Source organism: Cetorhinus maximus, chromosome 6, assembly GCF_964194155.1.
Source record: "Cetorhinus maximus chromosome 6, sCetMax3.hap1.1, whole genome shotgun sequence".
NCBI lineage: Eukaryota > Metazoa > Chordata > Chondrichthyes > Lamniformes > Cetorhinidae > Cetorhinus > Cetorhinus maximus.
The window spans coordinates 129,683,822-129,703,833 of NC_135884.1; the positions used below are offsets into that span (position 1 = coordinate 129,683,822).

The 20,012-nt window shown below is 37.7% G+C and overlaps 2 protein-coding genes across 3 annotated transcripts in view; both read right to left on the reverse strand.

Moving 5' to 3' along the window:
* Positions 1–20,012, reverse strand: part of kars1 (lysyl-tRNA synthetase 1) — a 531,769-nt gene that overhangs the window by 89,216 nt on the left and 422,541 nt on the right. The gene's annotated exons all lie outside the window — the stretch shown is intronic.
* The window catches only part of nfat5b (nuclear factor of activated T cells 5b), a 205,639-nt gene continuing 186,462 nt past the window's right edge, over positions 836–20,012 (reverse strand). For both annotated transcript variants that reach the window (XM_078544498.1, XM_078544499.1), the window contains exon 14: positions 836–13,189. The gene's annotated coding sequence lies outside the window, so the exon portion shown is untranslated. The remainder of the gene's footprint in view (positions 13,190–20,012) is intronic.

The following is a 20,012-nucleotide window of genomic DNA, read 5'->3' on the forward strand; positions in this document are numbered from 1 at the left end:
TTTCTTGATGTTTGTTTCCCTCCCCGGTGGGAAAATCCTACTTCAGAACTCCCTCTTCCTCTTTGAATGTCACGTCGGAGGAACTTTAGCAATTACTCATCTTAATTATTTTTGATGGAGACATTTTCAGCCTTAAAACATATTAGTTTATATTTTTGCCACTGAGACCTCTCCCCTTGAACACAGCTGTAATGCATAGAAATCAACGATGGAAAGCATTTGGATATTGCTCGACTGATATTCAAATTCCAGTTATTTAATTGGAGTCTCACTGTTCCTTCTGAAACCACAATGAGGTAGCTTGAGCTAGCTTTTGAAAGTGTATGCAAATGAGATGCAGTACATTTACTTGAGTCCCATGGGCAGTGATGGGAATTTCAAGTAGTATATTTATCAAAGACAAAGATTAAGGCTTACTCTTTTCAGTTTATATTGTGATATCATCTGGCAGAATTGGCAGTCAGGACATAGGCTTAACTGCTTACCTAAATGGAGTTGTCACTACAGTGCTTAAATTTTCTATAGTTCTCTAGGTAAAACGTAAATAGCTCATTTAGTTTGGTTTAATTCTATTTCAAAGGAAAATAAGTTTTTTTGGTAGTGGTAAAAGAACGAACAAGTTTCAAATATCTCACAATGATCTATAAATCATGTGGAAGTATTAAACATTAACAGTTACTGTTGAAGAGCTGGAGAAAAGGCTGATCGCTGGAAATTCCATAAAATTGGGATGTCCATATTTTGTCTGATATGCTTTACTAATGAAAGAGGTGTTTATAAATCTAATGTAGAAGGATTTGCATCAAACTCTGCATGTGGATAAAAACCCAGAGACTTTAAAGTTCAACTTTTTATTTGTCTAGATATCAATTTACAGAAATATAATTGCCCGAGTATACAAATATCCCAACAAAAGCAAAATACAGTTTTAGTTCAACAGTTAAACACCTATGCAAATAATGTCTCCCAAACCACCCACATCAGTGCTGTTAGTAACTACTACTGAAGCATATCAGTAACATAATTTGGTGCTGTTTTCACATCACAGTAGGAAATTTTAAAAGGAGGTTCAGTGGTTGAGTTTGCATCAAGTAACCAGTTGTTTCAATTATAAAGCAAGTAAATTAATGAAATAAAGCCATACCCACTGTACACTAAAAAAAACTTTCTGGCAATTTGCCTCTGGGTGAGTGAGGACAATGTCATTTTTGATCAACAGTGATATCGCTTGAAAGGTGTCAGCTTTCAGTGCAATGACAAGGACCAGCAGGAGGCCAAAGACTTCTCCAACCTCTGCCAAAGATACTCTCTAGTCACCCATAAAGAGACACTGAAATATGACCTTGGATGGAAACTATGCTGATATGTCTTCAGTCCCATTAGCTGTAATTCAAACACATATCTGGCAACATACAGCTGGTCTGTCACCACTTGCAAAGAGAAAAGGCCAGTTAACATCTCTGATACTAATTGGAAACAATAACTTTTTTCATTCTTCCAGCTGGGAAATTCCCTTCTGTTCAGCTCTGCATTTAACAATTTAGCTGCGATCTGGAACACTGTTCGGTATGATGATGGGGTGAAATGATACCAGATGCAAACGCCAGCCAAGGCTGCATGGAGTTCCAAACATATTTCTCAAGTATCTGCCAAAGTCATGCCATTAAAATACACAGTAAGCATTGGTATTTCTTCAGGTCAGTAATTTTACATTTCAGGTTCAACATGGACCAACTACATTTTCAAGGTAGTGAAGAGCCTGGGGTACAAAGTGTTCAGAAATGATAGGGAAGGGAAAAAGGGGAGGTGGGTAGGCAGCACTGATCAGGGAAGACATGTAGTGTTGGAAAGAGAGGATGTCCTTAAGTGGCGAGGGGGGGGGGGGGGGGGAGGAGAGAAAGAGAACTGAATCTATTTGTTTAGAGTTGAGAAGCAAGAAAAGTACGTTCACCGCACTATAGGGGGAGGGTTTTTCCCTCGTCGGGTGGGCTCAGCCATGAAGCCAACCGCCACCTGCAAATCGGGGCCGGACCACGATTTCACGCTGGTGGGCCAATTAAGAACCGCCCAGCATGAAACGCAAGCGGCAATGCTGTGTGGGGGATTTGGCGGAGGGGGGGAGAGGAGAAGGGCGAGTGCAAACTTCGTGCATGCGTGTGGGTGCACACTTGAAAATCTCCCTGAGGCACAAAGCTGTCTCAGGGAGATGAACATCTTTCAAAATTAAAAAATAAAGATTTAAAAAATGTTATAAAACATGTCCCCTCGTGTGGTTCTGTCACATGAGCAGGGACATGTTATTAATTAAATTTTAAAATTTTGATTTTATTTTTATTTGCTGTTGGAAACCTCATCCCACCCGTGGATGAGGTTTCCTAAAAAATGCAAAGGCCGCTTGGCCTTTTCACTTGCCCGCCAACCGTAAGGCAGCAAAAAGTTTCTCTCAATTAACTTTTTAATGGCCTTAATAGGTCTTTTAATTGTCAACGGGCACGCTGCTGACTCTGGTGTGCGCCTGCCGACCAAAACATCGTGCAAACATCGCTCGCCCAAAGTCATCTTGCGTTATTTTACGCTCCGTCAGGCACAAGCCTGCCCGCCAAGCTAAAAATTCACCCCCTGGTTGTATTCTACAGGCCTCCAAATGGTGATGGGGGGGGATAGAGGAACAAATTTGCAAAGAAATCATAAAGATGAACCAGCAGTAAAGAGTGGTGATATTCGGGGACTTGAATTACCCAAAAACCATTTGGGATGTTAGGATAAAGGGAAAAGAATAGGTTGGGGGGTGGGGGCGGGGGAAGTAACTTCTGAAATGTACTCAGGAGAACTTCCTTGATGTTCTTGGTCCACCTAGGAAGGAAGCATTTTTTAGATCTGGTGCTGGGGAATAAGGTGTGCCAAGAGGACCAAGTGTCTGTGGGTGATCATTGTATCATAAGGTTTAGATTAGTAATGGAGAAGAGCAAGGAACAACTTAAAGTAGAACTTATAAATTGGAAGAGGGTTAAGTTCAATGGGATAAGAGGGGATCGATTCAGGGAAAAATGAAATCAAATGACTGATAGGGAAAACTGTAACTGAACAATGGGTGATCTTTAAGGAAGAGATGTTTCAGGTATAGACAAGGCACATTCCAATAGGGTGAAAGGTAGGCGAACTAAAGTCAGGGCTCCTTGGATAACAATGGAGATAGGGAATATGATGAAACAAAAAAAAAAGGATATATGATGCATGTCAGGTGAACCCTTCAAGCAAGAACCAGGCCAGATACAATAAGTTGAGGGGGAAAGTGAGGAAGAAAATAAGACTGGCAAAGAAAAACAGAATGGCAGTTAACATTAATGAGAACAAAAAAATCTTCTTTTAACATGTGAATAGTAATAGTGAATAGCTGCCCCTTTTCGGGACAAAGAGGGTGATACATGCTTAGAGACTCAGGACAGGCTGGAATATTTAGAGCACTTTGTATCAGCGTTTACTAAGGAAGAAGAGGCTGACAAAATATCAGTAGAAGTGGAGATTGTAGAGGAAATGGATGGGGTGAAAACTGATAGACAGGAGGTCCTGGAAAGGCTGGCTATGATTAGAGTAGATAAGTTGGTCCAGATGGCTTGCATCCTAGGTTGCTAAAGGAAGTGGAAATGAAGATGGCTGATGATCCTGCCATAATCTTCTAATCTTCGGTTGATACTGGGGAGGTGAGAAGTTTGGAGAGCGGCAAATGGCTTATTCAAGAAGGAGTGTTAGGACATTCTTAGTAACTACACACTGGTCAGTTTGACATTAGTGTTGGTATGGTTTTAGAAACAAATCTGAGAGAAAAAAAATCAACAGGCACTTGGAGAGGTTTGAGCCAATTAAGAGAGCCAGCACAGATTTGTAAAAGGCAGATCATACTTGACTAACCTAATTGAATTTTTGATGAAGTGATGAAGGAAGCTGATGAAGATGAAATGGACGTATAGTTTTTAAGAAAACACAGAAAAGAGTGGTTAACAAAATTGAGGCTCACAGAAATAGAGGGGTTGTCAGCTTGAATAAAAAAGTGGCTTCAAGACAGAAAACAGCAAGTTGTGGTAAATGGTTGTTTTTCAGAAAGTGATGTTCCCAAGGGTCATTGCCGAGACCAGTGCTTTTTTTGATATATGAGTTAGATATTGGAATACCAAATGAAATTTCAAAATTTGCCTATGATACCAAATTTGGAGGGGGGCAAACAGTGAGGATGATTCCAGTCAACCACAACAAGACATACATAAGCCAGCAAAATGGGCTGACAAGTGGCAGATGGAATTGAACGCAAAGTATGAGGTAATGCATTTTGGCAGAAAGGATAGGGAGAGGCATAATATAGTGACTTAATGGCACAGTTCTAAAGAGCGTGCAGGCATAAGAGGGACCTAGGTGTTCAAGTGCACAGATCTTTGAAGGTGGCATATTGAGAGAGTAATTAGCAAAGCATATGGGTTTTTGGGCTTCAAGAAGGTATTGAGTACAAAAGCAGGGACATTATGCTGAAGGATGTGAGGGTCCTTGACAGGATGCAGAGGAGATGAAATAGAATGGTTCCAGGGTTGAGAGATTTTAGCTACAAGGAAATTTAAGGGAGATTTGATAGAGGTGTACAAGATTATGACAGGTTTAGCTAAGATAGACAAAGAAAAGCCATTCCCATTAGCTGATTGTACAAGAAATAAGGGGCACAGATTTATGGTTTTGGGAAAGAGATGTATGGTGGGAGGTTGGGGGGTTAGAGGGGTGGGGAGAGCAGAAATGTGTAGAACTTGTTTTGTAGCAAGTGGTAATGACCTGGAACTTGCTTCCTACAAAGGTGGGTGGAAGCAGAGACAATAATTGATTTCAAAAGGAAATTGGATGGGCACTTGAGGGAAATAAATTGACAGGGCCACAGGGACAAAGCAGGAGATTGGTCTGCAGAGAGCCAGCATAGACTGAATGGTCTCCTTCTGTACCATAATGACTCAATAATTGTTTACAATGCTACTAATGTTCCCATTACTAACATACACATGGCTTTGGGTTATTAACCTTTGTATCACAACAGAAAGAGGGAGTTAGTGCCTTTATGTTAATTGTTTGAAACAGTTTAAATTGCTACAATAAAGACAGGCAGAATTAATGATAGTATAAATCCCACTTCCATATAACCTTTGTAACAATAATAAGTTTGCTATTACAATGACTTGTCTAAAGCCTTTTGTACTAAGTTTAAATTATTTAAAAATTTAAATATCTCACTTAAAAATAACAAATTCCTGATCTTTAGAGCTCTCCCACAAGTCTTGGTGGCACAAACTGGTTTTCAATTAAGTGATTGTGGATATATATCCCAGAGCAGCTTACTTGTCTATGCAAATCTTGCACTTGTATAAGTTTAATTGCTTGTGTTTGGAAAGAAAAAGAATGCTCCTGTTGCCTAACTCACCTGATTATAAGTACACACTATGCACACTCAAAGCCGCACTTCTGGTGGTAGAGGAAGAAAATAGGTCTGTTTTAACTTGTAGAAGGCGGAAATACAATCTTATAAAAGGGCTAAGAAATTAATTTGAATTTTGAAAATTTCCTAATTATTCTGAAGTACATATGTTGACTAAAATTTGTTACATGAGTTTTTAAATTTAAATACAAACATAGATTTTATAAAAATAAAAACAAAATGCTGGAAATACTCAGCAGGTCTGGCAGCATCTGTGGAGAGAGAAAGAGTTAACAAATGTTTCAATATGAAGAGAGTCATATTCGACTCGAAATATTCATTAACTGTTCCTTTCTCTACAGACCTGCTGAGTACTTCTAGCACTGCCTATTTTTATTTCAGATTTCCAGCATCTGCATTACTTCTGCTTTTATAACTTTTACAAACTTCATCTAAATATGAAACAATTCTAAAACACTTCAAGCACAAATAACCACTGAACCATTCCTTTAAAAATTTAAAATGAAATCAAACATGAATGAGGCATTTCATATACACGCTGCTGTACATACAAGAAGTGAATATATATTGTCTCAGTCTTCATTTCGAGACTATTAAGGGGTTGGCAAAGAATACGACACAAAATTCTGCCTTGCCAATTAAAGAGTTACAAAAGCATGAAGGAAAAGAGAGAACATTTCTTGATTCAAGGAACATCAACTCCTGAATGATGTCAGGGGACATAACTCAGAAGTATAGCAGGCTCAAGTTAGCTGTGCTGACAAGCATTTCTTGCTTTTTTGCTAAATCAGCTTTGGACATATAATCCGCAAATTGCATCTTTTTTCATGGCTGTTCATTATACATGGAATAATTGAGAGTATTGGATACTGCTGCTATGCTCGGTTAGAACACCAAAGACTTACTGATCCAACAGTGCAACACACTATTTGTAAACAACCATCTGAAATCTACTGCAAGAGCATTCCTTATATATTTTTTTATGCAATGTTCTACCACATTTAAACATCTGTAGAAATCACGAAAATATACAAACTTCATCTATTACTGTCAAAAATCCTTTAAATATTTGTGCAATTTTTAAAAATGTGCACTGATTTAGGATAACTAATGTTACAAAAATTGTAGACTTTATTTTTTCCTATTACTACCTTTGGATAGAAATCCTGGAAGCAATAACTGAGCAGACATTCCAGCTTGCACTATTCCTACAATGGTGATGAGATGAAAAGGTTAATATCCATTTCCCTCAGTTATCAATTAACAAAAAGTATTTGCTGCTTAGCAATACATAGGTATTTTGTTTATAAGAAACTGCTGAAGGTGAATCAGAAGTGGGATATATATAAAAGCCTGTTTAACTGTTGGGAATTTGCACCAATCTTTTTTCCACTAATCCTTTCTAGATTAGTCAAAAGCCAGAATGGCTTATATTTATCAGGCTGATTTGTGTCCCAAATTGAATTGCATAAACTATAGTTTATTTAGTGAGAGAAATATATCATTAAAGTATCTCCAAAAATTAAAAGTGTAATCATTAAAATTAACAGCTAGGAGGACAATTCGAGTCCTGACCAAATGGTTCGACATTTTGCCATTGGAGTCCGATAGCTGCCTATTATCGGTGAATTTTGCTTAATCTCAGCAAAGCCATAAGATTGATTTGGGTTGGGGTAAACAAGATGCTGTCCAGTGTTACTCTCTCAAATAATGTCTGCTCATGGTTTATCATGTTACAGGCTGTGGACCATCCATGCACTGTCAGGTGGGAGAAGCTACGTAGCAAGTAACCTATGGGAGAAAATTAAAAATGGAAATAAACCAACACAAATACTTTTTGAAAAAAAGTGTAAAAATTTCTAGTTTAATTGTTACAAGAATTCATGTCAAAATCAATATAAAATCACAAGCACTTCTACACTTAATTTTGATGTGCAGAATGTTAGCATTATTAAAAAAGGGTCATTATCAGGAATATTCAAACACCAAGTGGAGGGCTGACCTCGAAGGAAGCAGATTGTTGAGCTGATTTTATGATCTGCAAGCATTGTTCCCCCACATTGGAAATGTGGAATTACTGAACTTACCATGTGTACTTTTCAATTGAACCACCCTTACAATCAATAGTATAAAATCTCAATGTTATGAAAATGTGTTGCAAATTTAAAAAAAAATCTACTTAATATAAAAATAAGATTCAATGAATATGACAGTAGGAAGAAAGCATGGAAAATAGTTTATAAATAGTTGTTAAAATTCTCATTTTCTTGAAAGAAGCAGACTGGATAATTTGTGCAAAGTTTAATAACTCATTCAATTATTGTCTATTCATGAGTTGCAATAATTTCCTATATCAGCATCTTCCACAAAAAATAGTATGCAGATCTTAAAAATTGAACTGTTTTAGTAATGAAACTTTATTCCATTCAAATGAAAAAATATTCCAGGCATGGAAACTGTTAATACTCTTCATCTTGTCATACAAGATGCCTATCACTTTTATCATAGTCCCAAATACTACTCATTTCATGTGTAAATTGAATTCTGTTTTTCTTTCAGTCCATGACTAAATAAATTTACTACCAGCCATTGTACAGAAACAAGAGTGATTCTTGTTATTCCAATTCCTTTCAGCACAGTACAAAAAGTGTCCAGATAATGTCAGATGAGCAGCTGTGCATATCTTTAATTACTAATCAGGGCATTTCAAGGCATAATTGTACCAGTAAAGATGGAAAGTGTGTGAGCAAAAATTATGTTACCATAGGCTGCCAGATAACTTGAATGCTAAAATTATTTGTATCCCATCTTTCCTATCCATTAGCTTTTAATTTAAGACTCTTGCAAGAGGAAGTATGTTAGTCAAATTACAGTTTGTTCCACAAGTCTGATAATGCTGCTTTAATTAGCAAGAGATGCAGCCAACAGTGGGTATGGATGAATGAATGAAACATACATATTTAAGTGGAAGAGCTGAGCACAGATATGGAGAAAGCTGAACACTCCAACAAAAGTCTCTTAATGTGTAGTTTTGAAGGACCCAAAAGAAAAAAGTACCTTAAAAATATCAGGTGTCTAAAACTTAAGAAAAACTCATCAAATAAAACCCAACATTGTAGGATATTAATTTAATAAAATAAAATGAATGTATGTAATTGGCTCATCTTACTTCTCAATTAAATTGAGTTAAACATGTTCAATAAAAAACAAAATTAACACCAATTTGATGTGCACAGTAAGAAATGCAAATATGTAATCTGAATTAACATTATTGCACCTAGGTATCTACAATAATCAAGGTGAACTGGATGTGATATTGTTAAATAAAAATAAGATTACAGGCAATCAAAGAGGAGTTCTGATGGATGTGAAGTGTTACAATGCACAATAAATTCAGGGTTTTGCTCAGCAATATAAATTTACTATTTTTTATATTCAGGCTGCTACTACGTGGTCAGCATTATCAAAGGCAGTAATGGAATCAAAATGGTACAAGACAAAATGACAGAATTAGTGTAAATAGTGAACTCAAAAGATATCCATTTATATAGATTTTTAACATGTGTTTTAGATTTCAGTTTTGTCTCCTGGTAGAACAAACACTGGTGAACTCTAAGCCAAACAATAAACATACTTTCTCATTTAGCATTATCTGGTTATATAGATTCTCACGCAAAGATATTTAAAAAAAATATTTAGCCTTACTATTTCACAGTATGCCCCATAAATATTTGATTTCCTTTTAAAACACGTATTTAAATCATTTTAAAAACGGTAGCAAAAGTGCCATTCTGAACTAATTTTGACAGTCTCACAAAGCCACCACAGAAACACGTGGTAAAGTTTATAATTTGATTGTACTCACTCAGTACATATAACAAAATATTATACCATTTCATATATATTTGTGTGTATATACATGTACACATATATATAAAAAATGCAACTTTCCAAAAAAATGAAACATACATTAGATATAAACCATCCAAATCTGAATAGAAATTCTGTATTTAAAATGACTGACCTAAAAGCCGGTCAGGCAACTGAAGCTCCCTTCATAACAAGTAAAGCTTGTACTACCGAAAACCTCTTCAGTGAAGGGAAGCAGCTGCTTACAATTTTTTTTGCATGGCTCAAAATATGCACAGTAAGAAAATAGTTTAAATATTTACAGTAAACAGAAAGAACAATTATATAATTAACTAATTTTTTATAAACATAAATACTTCAAGAAGTACTGTGGACATTTGATAGAAAAAAACATTACTTAAACATTAAGGGGAATTACCGGTCACAATATTAGCTGACTAAAGTCCTGGAAACTCCACTGTTCGAGAACATTTGTCAAGATTTTGACCAAAAGCTTTATATTTCCAAAGGAAAAATAGCTGTTTCGCATACATTATCCAGCTCATTTCAGTAGAAGTGCTAATAGAGTGCAGCAAAAAATGAAAAGCAAGGCTGTTTGTTGGTTAATATACAGTCCTCTCAAGTATTGTCTTACATCCATTTCTGCTTCACTCAGATATGTTTGTCCTTTATGTACAATGTACCTCATGTACACTCTCAATAAAGATCAATTATTGGGTCTAGATCAATAAGCATTCATTTTGTGTGAGGGTCTAATAACTGTCAATAATTTCTGCTAAAAAGTGACATCATGGTAGTTAAATTTTGCAGTAAGCTGTGTTTTTTTTAATTGGGGGAGGGTAGATTTAATGGCCAAGTATCCTCAATGAGACATTTTGCCACTTCTTTCCAGACTTCTGTAAAAGTACCTTGTAACAAAGGAACCTGCCTTGCCACCTGTAACTTAATACTGACTGGCAACATGATGTTAAGCCAATATTTAACTGTAGCAAAAATGCAATATTTACATTAGATTTGTGCAATACTTAAGTAGCTATTGCAAGTATACTTAAAACTAGAAAAGTATAAAGCTATGGAATACATCTATACTTTGGTATATATTAACATTACAATATTAATACTGTATCCAAATCCAATTTTAATTTGCATTCTAACAGAGAATGCTAACTGTTGCTATTATACAACAACAAACAAAATCTGACATTAAATTTACGGGATAAAAAGTTCCCAAAGATCTATAAATTGAGCCTCTAAGTCAGTCACATTTCCAGACAATAATCGGATATACATATATAATATATACACAAAGTGCTTTTACCTTTCATCACTGCAGATGTTGCATTTAGATTCAGAATGTCATCCTTTCAGACACATAAATGTATAATTAATCATTTGGCCTCTATACCAAGCTATAATCAGTTACTAAAATCAAGAACCACATCTTGTATAGACTGTGCAAAAGAAAAGTTGCATGCAACCCCCTAACACTTCAATAAAAAAATTCAGAGGAAGAAAGTAATTGAGTGGGTTGAAGTACAACTCCATAAGTAGTACTATTTCACAAGAATATCAAAATACTGGGAATCCCACTGTGTCAGAGAAACAAAAAATAGAATTTTCTTCAATAGATAGAGCGGATGGTTAGATCCGAGCCCTGTAGGAGGCACATGAAATAAACAAACGGTGCCGTCAGCACAGTCCTCTAACCCGAATACACCTCATGCTTTTGCCCTCCATTTTACAGACAAGGAGAATGGTGCTCAGACAGCTGTAAAATAAGGCACCAACTATTTATATCAGGGAGAGAGGTTTCAAATGAAGAGATTGCACTCTTGAATTACTTGATGGTTACTAGAATTATTTGAAGGGAGCCCTCCATTAATCACTGCATTCACTATTGTAAATTACACCATTCTAAATTTAGGGAGGACATGGAGGGCACCATGTTGGAGTTCTTGGTTGTTCAAATTACATATGCAACAGGTTTAACTCTGATTGCTACTGAGGTGAATACAGATCACCATGCATCCCATTCCTCAATGTCAATCCTGGTGATCCAGTGCAAATCAAGGATATTATGCCATGTTTGTTTGCTAAGCAACACTAACATATATTTAAGCTCGGCATCCAGAAGCAGGAAAGATGGCAATCCCTGCAAGTGGACACAGGTGTAACCATTCAAGCATGTACTTTCTCAGCAGGCGACCCAGCTAGTGGGTCTCTATGAGACTGCTTACATAAACAGTGATCTCTTCTAGTCTTATAATCCTGTAAAAGTGAATGTAGACTAATCAGTAACTAGGATGTTGTGTTGTTAAAAGTTTTAAACTTTGCCTCCTGATTCTTAAGTGACACATCTGGTGGACGGATGGCCCGAAAATTCAGATTAACTAGCAAACAAGAGGAGGAATTTACAGGTCCTTTACTAAACAAGTGACACTATAGACGTACTCAACCGAGATAACGGATTACTTAATTGCTGCCAGATAGACTATCCTCTGTTAATGAGTGGAAAGGTCATCTATTTGATTGCTGTTGAGAAGATAACCTTGCAATGCAGATGGAATAGGCTACAGACAATGAGCGCAGGTATAGAGGACTTTGGTTTAAAATTAACAGGCTTGTGGTAAAGAGATCAAAAAATTATTTTCCCTTTATGGACTAATGGATGCATCTCACACACACTCTACGAAAGTAACTGAAAGAGAGCTCTGTTCGAGGACAGGATTGGAAGCAACACAGGGAGGAGTTAACCAAAATGATCAAATGCAGCTAAACCTGACATAGTGCTTCAGAAACTGTGTATGATATCATAACACGGTGACATGCAGCAAAACTGCCATGTCACCTCTCATGTCAAGGAAGCCACTTCTTTCCATATTCACAGGTAGACTAAGCTGCAGTCCTAATTTTTGCAATAGTCACCTATCGATGGACTTAGTGAGCTCTGCCCTTTCAAGAGCTGCTCAATTTAAGAGTGGTGTTCCCTGATAGGAATATGCGGTAAGTTCTCTTTTGTTCTTAAGCTTACCACCTAAAACAGACTATGAGAAAGTCAACTCAAGATTCATTCCTGAGCTTACAATACACCAGTAGAACTAAGTTCTGTAGGCCTAATGGGGAGGAAAAGAGAGATTGCTAACCTTCCGACATCCTTTGTATACATCCACTGGGGTTACAGATGTAAAAGAAAATTCAGGATAGACAAAGAATTAAATCCTTGTATCTATTTGCTGAGTGTCTCCATTATTGCTCAACTTGATCCTATCCCAGATGAGTAGACTTGTGTATCTCCTGGCCTGTGCTACATCTTGCAGCTGTGTTGCCAGGGTGCACTGTCTTTTATTATGCCATGGATTTGAATGCTTTGGTGGATGGTGCTGATGGAGTATTTTTCTGGCTGAAATAACAAATTTCCTTAATTTGTCGTCAGTATTCTTAAAATTTCTTAGCTGACCTTCAATTATCATGGGTTTACTGACTATCATAATAGATGTTGCCTAATTGCAATTATGACAAAGCATTTTAAGATATAGAAAGTTGATTAATTGTTGATTTGCACTTTATTAGATAGCTTACCTTCTAGGGTGAAATGCTAAGAAATCAAGTTATTAAAAATTTGCATTTATGCACTCAAAAGTGCACTGGATAATGAAGTTTCATGAAATGTAATGATTTACAAATGGAGGACAAGGACTGGCTTAAAAGCTGAAATGGATATAAGCAATATCAATGCTTTAACTTTCCCTTCATAGCACAATCATATAATCTGCTTTCCCTTCATATGATAGCATTCTAGTTTCACAAAGTTCGATGTTTCTTCATATCTTCTTAAACTTGCATTGTATAAATACTCTAAAGATGAAAAAGAAATAAGTTAATCAATTTCAATGAATCATTACTTGTCATTCCATCTTTAAAAACACTGCATGATAATGGTATAACAGAAACACAAGTTGAAATCAGTGATGCTATCAAATGAGCATTTAATGCAATTATATCAAATTGCTTGCTCTACCGTTTCAACATTGCCAACAGTAATTTCTACCCTTCATCATTTTGTCAAGTGATCCACATCCATAGAAACACTATTAACACAACTTACATCATGACATTTAGGAGTAAAACTTACACTGACTTCTACCAATCTTACTTCCTTCTCTCAATCATAAAATCAAAATATTAATACTTCAATATTGAAATTACCCAACAGATTAAATTAAGCAATTTTTAGTAAAACAACACAGCAAGGTCTTTGATAAAAGCAAACTACTGTGGATACTGGAAATCTGAAACAAAAACTGAAAATGCTGGAAAAACTCAGCAGGTCTAACAGCATCTGTGGTGAGGGAAACATAGTTGACGTTTTGCGTCTGTATGACCTCTGAAGAAGGGTCATACAGACTCGAAATGTCAACTCTGTTTCTCTCTCTACAGATGCTGTTAGACCTGCTGAATTTTTCCAGCATTTTCAGTTTTTGTTACAGCAAGATCTTTCAATGTTTTAATGATTTCAACTCAAACTGACAGGCAAATTTGCATTAAGAGCAGGTTGGATAGTTTGTTTTCTCTTTCCAAAAGGAAATGCTTTTTGTAGTTTTCTTTCAATGGTAATGTGGAACTCTGAACTATCAATTAAATGTTTACAGGAAAATGGATAATACATTGATTTCACAAGCAAGGGATACAAAGAAAATACAGAATTGGAATTAATGACAGAACCGTCACTGTTAACGAAAATGGTAAAGCAAGTTTTTGAGCTGTATGGCCCACTCATGTTTCTATGCACCCATCCACATGGGAAATCATAGTTAGCAACAGTTCATCAGCTGAAAGGGGATAGTAGTTTAAACTGGTACTGGGGAGATAAGTATTGCATTGAATTTATAGCTTAACTAATGAAGCCACTTGATCTGGAAACCACTGGAAAATCAGATGGGCAAAAGTAGCATAGATGAGGAATTCATAGAATGTTTTTGGGATAGTTTCTTAGAACAGCACATTCTGGAGCCAACCAGAGAGCTGGCTATACGCGACCTGGTATTGTGCAACAAGATAGGATTAATTGATAATCTCATAGTGAAAGCACCACTAAGTAGCAATTTGAGGGAGAAACAAGTGCATCCAAGACTAGGACTGATACCTGGAATGAGTGGGTTGTCTTATGAGGAAAGGCTGGACAGACTGGGCTTGTTTCCACTGGAGTTTAGAAGAGTGAGGGGTGATTTGATTGAAGTATACAAGATCCTGAATGGCCTTGACAAGGTGGGCATCAAAAGGATGTTTCCTCTTGTGGGTGAGTCCAGGACTAGGGGGGCACTGTTTTAAAATTAGGGGTTGCCCTTTTCGGACAGAGATGAGAATTTTTTTCTCTCAGGGGGCTGAGGCGCTTTGGAATTCTTTGCCTCAGAAGGTAATGGAGGCGGGGTCATTGAATATTTTTAAGGCAGAGTTAGATAGATTCTTGTTAGGCAAGGGAATCAAAGGTTATCGGGGGAAGGGTGTGGTGTAGATGGGAATGTGAAAATCGAAACACAAGCAGATCAGCCATGATCTTATTGAATGGTGGAGCAGGCTCCAGGGACCGAATGGTCTACTCCCGTTCCTATTTCTTATGTTTTAGTATGTTAAACTTAAACAAAGGCAATTATGATGGCATGAAAGCAGAGCTAGCTAAAGTGAACTGGCAAATGAGGTTAAGGAATAGGTCAATAAAGATGCAGTGGCAAGCATTTAGAGAGATATTTCAGAATACACAGAATAGATGAGATGGGAAAGAAAAATTCCAAGGGGAGGACCGTGGTTAACTAAAATAGTTAAAGACTATATCAAACTTAATGGAAAAGCATATAATTGCACAAAGAAGGGTGATAGGTCAGAAGATTAGACAGATTATAAAGAACAGTAAAGAATGACGAAACGATTAACGTGGAGGCAGAAAATTGGAGTACGAGAGAAAGATAGTTAGAAATATAAAGATGGATAGTAAGAGTTTCTCATATTTAAATAAGAAAAGAATTCACAAAGTGAGTGTTGGTCTGAGTGCGTCTGGGAATTGATAATGGAAAGTAGGAAGATGGTGGATGAATTGAACAGGTATTTTGTATTGGTCTTCACTATAGAGGATACAAGTAACATCCCTGAAATAGCTCTAAATCAGGAAATGGAAGGGAGGGAGGAACTCAGAAAAATTACAATCAGGGAAGTGGTATTGAGCTGCAGGCTGACAAATCCCTGGGTCCGGATGGACTTCATCCTAGGGTCTCGAAAGAAGTGGCTAGTGAGATAGTTGATGCATTGGTTTTAATTTTCCTAAATTCCCTAGATTCGAAAATAGCGAATGTAACTCCTTTATTCAAAAATGGAAAAGAGACAGAAAGCCTGAAACTAGAGGCCAGTTAGCCCAACGTCTGTCATATGGAAAATATTAGAAGCTTTAATTAAAGATTTTATAGCAGCGCACTTAGAAAAATTCAAGGCGATCAGGCAGAGTCAACATGGTTTTGTGAAAGGGACATCATGTTCAACTAATTTATTGGAGTTCTTTGTGCTGTGGATGAAGGGAAACTTGTGGATGTACTGTATTTAGATTTCCAGAAGGCATTTGATAAGGTGCCACATCAAAAGTTTTTTTGGAAAATAAAAGCTCATGTGTAGGGAGTTACATATTGGCATGGATAGAAGATTGGCGAGCTAACAGGAAACAGAATTGGCATAAATGGGTCTTTTTCTGGTTGGCAGGTGTTACAAGTGGTGTGGCACAGGGATCAGTGCTGGGGCCTCAGCTTTTTACAATTTACATAAATGACTTGGATGAAGGAACTGAACGTATGGTCGTGAAATTTGCTGACGACACAAAGATAGTTAGGAAAATAAATTGTGAAGAGGACATAAGGAGGCTACAAAGGGACATGGATAGGTTAAGTGAGTAGGCAAAGATCTGGCAAATGGAGTATAATGTGGGCAAATGTGAAATAGTCTATTTTGGCAGGAAGAAAAGGGAGCTTATTATCTAAATGGTGAGAGAATGCAGAGCTCTGAGATTCAAAGGGATCTGGATGTCTTAGTGCATGAATCACAAAAGGTTAGTATGCAGGTACTGCAAGTAATTAAGAAAGTTAATAGAATGTTATCGTTTATTGTGAGAGGAATTGATTACAAAAGTAGGGAGGTTATGCTTCAGTTGTACAGGGCACTGATGAGACCACATCTGGAATACTGTGTACAGTATTGTCCTTATTTAAGGAAAGATGTAAATGCGTTAGAAGCCGTTCAGAGGAGGTTTACTAGACTAATACCAGGAATGGGTGGGTTGTCTTATAAAAAAAGGTTGGACAGGTTAGGCTTGTATCCAATGGAGTTTAGAAGAGGTGACTTGATTGAAACCTTTAAGATCCTGAGGGGTCTTGACAGATGGATGTGGAGAGGATGTTTCTTCTTCAGAGGATCTAGAACTAGGGATCAATGTTTAAAAATAAAGGGTTGCTCATTTAAGACAGAGATGAGGAGAATTTATTTCTCTCAGAGGGTCGAGTGTCTTTGAAACTCTCTTCCTCAAAAGGTGGTGGAAGCAGAGTCTTTGAATATTTTTAAGGCAGAGCTAGCTGGATTCTTGATTAACAAGGGGAGGGGGCGGCAGGAATGTGGGGTTGAGGTTACAATCAGATCAACCATGATCTTATTTAATGGCAGAGCAAGCTTGAAGGGCCAAGTGGCCTACTCCTGCTCCTAATTTGTATGTTCGTATGTATCCAACTACAGATAATCGTTGAGTGATATTTCCAAACTTAATCTGTTAAATAAAACATAAGGGCAGGGCCAGTGATGTGTTGCAGCTGTAGCATGAGAGATTGTTGGACGCCTTTGTGACCCACAGCAACCACATCTGCACTAAGTGACTGCAGCTTCAGGAACTTAGGCTCAGAATTGATGAGCTGGAGTCTGAACTTCGGACACTGTGATGCATCAGGGAGGGAGAAAGTTACCTGGACACTTTGTTCCAGGAGGCAGTCACACTCCTTAGACAAGGTACTTTGAATTTGGTCTGCAGCTGTGACTGCAAGTGACGCAGGTATGTGGAAATGAGAAGGTAGACTGGAGGAACCTCAACCTTTGCAATTGTCCAACAGGTTCAAGGTTCTTGTGGCTTGTGTAGTAAAGGGTCCTCTGGCAAGAGAGATCATAGCATGATAGACCAAATTCTGAGAAAAATGTGTCCATAACTAGTGTCTTAAACCTAAATAAAAGCAATTACAAGGGTATGAAGACAGAGTTGGTTAAAGGGGACTGGGAAAAAGGTTAAAAGGGAACATGGTGGATGAGCAGACATTTAAGGAGGTATTTCCCAACTCTCAACAAAGATACATTCCATTGAGGAAGAAGGGCTAGAAGGATGCACCATCCGTGGCTAACTTAGAAAATTAAAGATGGTATCAAATTGAAAGAAAAGATGTACAATGCCGTGAAGATTAGTAGGGCAGAAGATTGGGAAACCAGCAAAGGATGACAAAAAAAAAATAAAGGGGGAGAAATTGGTGTACAAGAGAAAACTAGCAAGAAAATAAAAAAGACAGTAAAAGCTACTAAAAGTAAGTGAAAGGGAAAAGAGTAGCTAAAGTGAGCATTGGTCACTTAAGAGGGTGAAACTCGGGAATTAATAACAGAAACAAGGAAAAGCAAAGGTTTTGAACAAGTATTTTGTATCTGTCCTCACAGTAGAAGACACAAAAAGCGTCCCATAAATAGTAGGAAATCAAGTGGCAAGAGAGGGGCACTTAAAACAATCACTATCACTAAAGAAAAAGTAATGAGAAAACTAATGGAACTTAAGGCTGACAAATCTCCTGGACCTGATGGCCTGCATCCTAGGGTTTTAAAAGAAGTGGCTACAGAGATAGCGAACGCATTAGTTGCAATCTTCTAAAATCCTCTCAATTCTGGAAAGGTCCCAGTGGATTGGAAAACTGCCAATGTAATACCTCTGTTCAAGAAAGGAGGGAGACAGAAGGCAGTAATCTATAAGCCAGTCAACCTAATATCTGTCATTAGGAAAATGCCAGAATCCATTAAAGAGGTAGTAGCAAGAAATGTAGAAAATCATAATATGTCAGGCATTATGTGAAAGGGAAATTGTGTTTTACTTATTTATTAGAGTTCTTTGAGAATGTAATAAAGGAGAACCAGTAAATGTGGTACATTTAGATTTCCAAACTTAGAGGTTCCCATGCATTTGCTGCCCTTGTCCTTCTAGATGATAGAGGTCACAGGTTTGGAAGGTGAGGTCAGAGGAGCCTTGGTGTGCTGCTGCAGTGCATCGTGTAGATGTACACACTGCTGCCATTATGCGTTGGTGGTGGAGGGAGTGAATTTTTAATGTAGTGGATGGGGTGCCAATCAAGCGGGCTGCTTTGTCCTGGATAGTGTCAAGCTTTGAATGTTGTTGGAGCTGCACTCACCCAGACAAGTGGAAAGTATTCCGCTACACTCCTGACTTGTAGATGGTGGACAGGGTTTGGGGAGTCAGGAGGTGAGTTACTCGCCACAGGATTCCTAGCCTCTGACGTGCTCTTGTAGCCACAGTATTCATATGGCTGGTCCAGTTCAGTTTCTGGTTAATGATAATCCCCAAAATACTAATAGTGAGGGATTCAGCAATGGTAATGCAATTGAATGTCAAGGGGAGATGACCAGATTTTCTCTTGTTGGGGATCGTCATTACCTGGCACTTGTGTGGTGCAAATGTTACTTGCTGCTGTAAGGGAGAAAGTAACAAAATCTAAATCAGGGTTACTACGCATGTATGTGAATGCATGGAGATTAGTAAATAAGAGTTACAGGTGCAGATTGCCATGTGGAAATATGATGTTGTGACGATAACAGAGAGCTGGCTCAAGGAAGGGCAGAACTGGGTGTTAAATATTCTTGGGTACAAGGCGTTCAGAAAAGATAAAAAGGTGGCGGTATTGGTTAAGGAGAGAATTGCAGTGCTGGAGAAAGAGGATGTCCCAGAGGGTTCAAGGACAGAATCAATTTGGCTAGAGCTAAGGAACAAGGGTGCAATTACATTGCTCAGAGTAATCTATAGACTGCCCACTGGTGAGAAGGACATAAAATAACAAATCTACAGGGCAATTGCAGAGAGATGCAAGCATTATAGAGTAGTTATAATGGGGGACTTTAATTATCCAAATGTATACTGGGGCAGTGGTAGGGTAAAGGGCGGAGAGGGGCAAAAGTTCCTAGACTATGTTCAGGAAAATTTTCTACAGCAGTAGGTGGCCAATCCAACAAGAAAAGACTCATTGTTGGACCTGATTCTTGGAAATGAGGTGGGCCAAGCAGATCAAGTGTCAGTGGGGAAACATTTAGGAGACAGTGATCATTGTATTGTACGTTTTAAGGTGATGATAGTAAAGGGCAATAGGAAATCCAGAGCAAGAATAACTAACTGGACAAGAGCTGACTTCAATGGGGCAAGAACGGAGCTGGGCCAAATGGACTGGCAAGAAAGATTGGTGGGAAAAACTGTAGCTCAACAATGGGCTACCTTCAAAAAAGAATTGGTTTGGGCACATTGGTTCGGTCAAGGTATATTCCATCCAAAGGGAAAGGTAGGGCAAACAAATATAGAGCTCCCTGGATGAAAAAGGAATTAGAAAGTAAGATAAAGAAGAAAGAG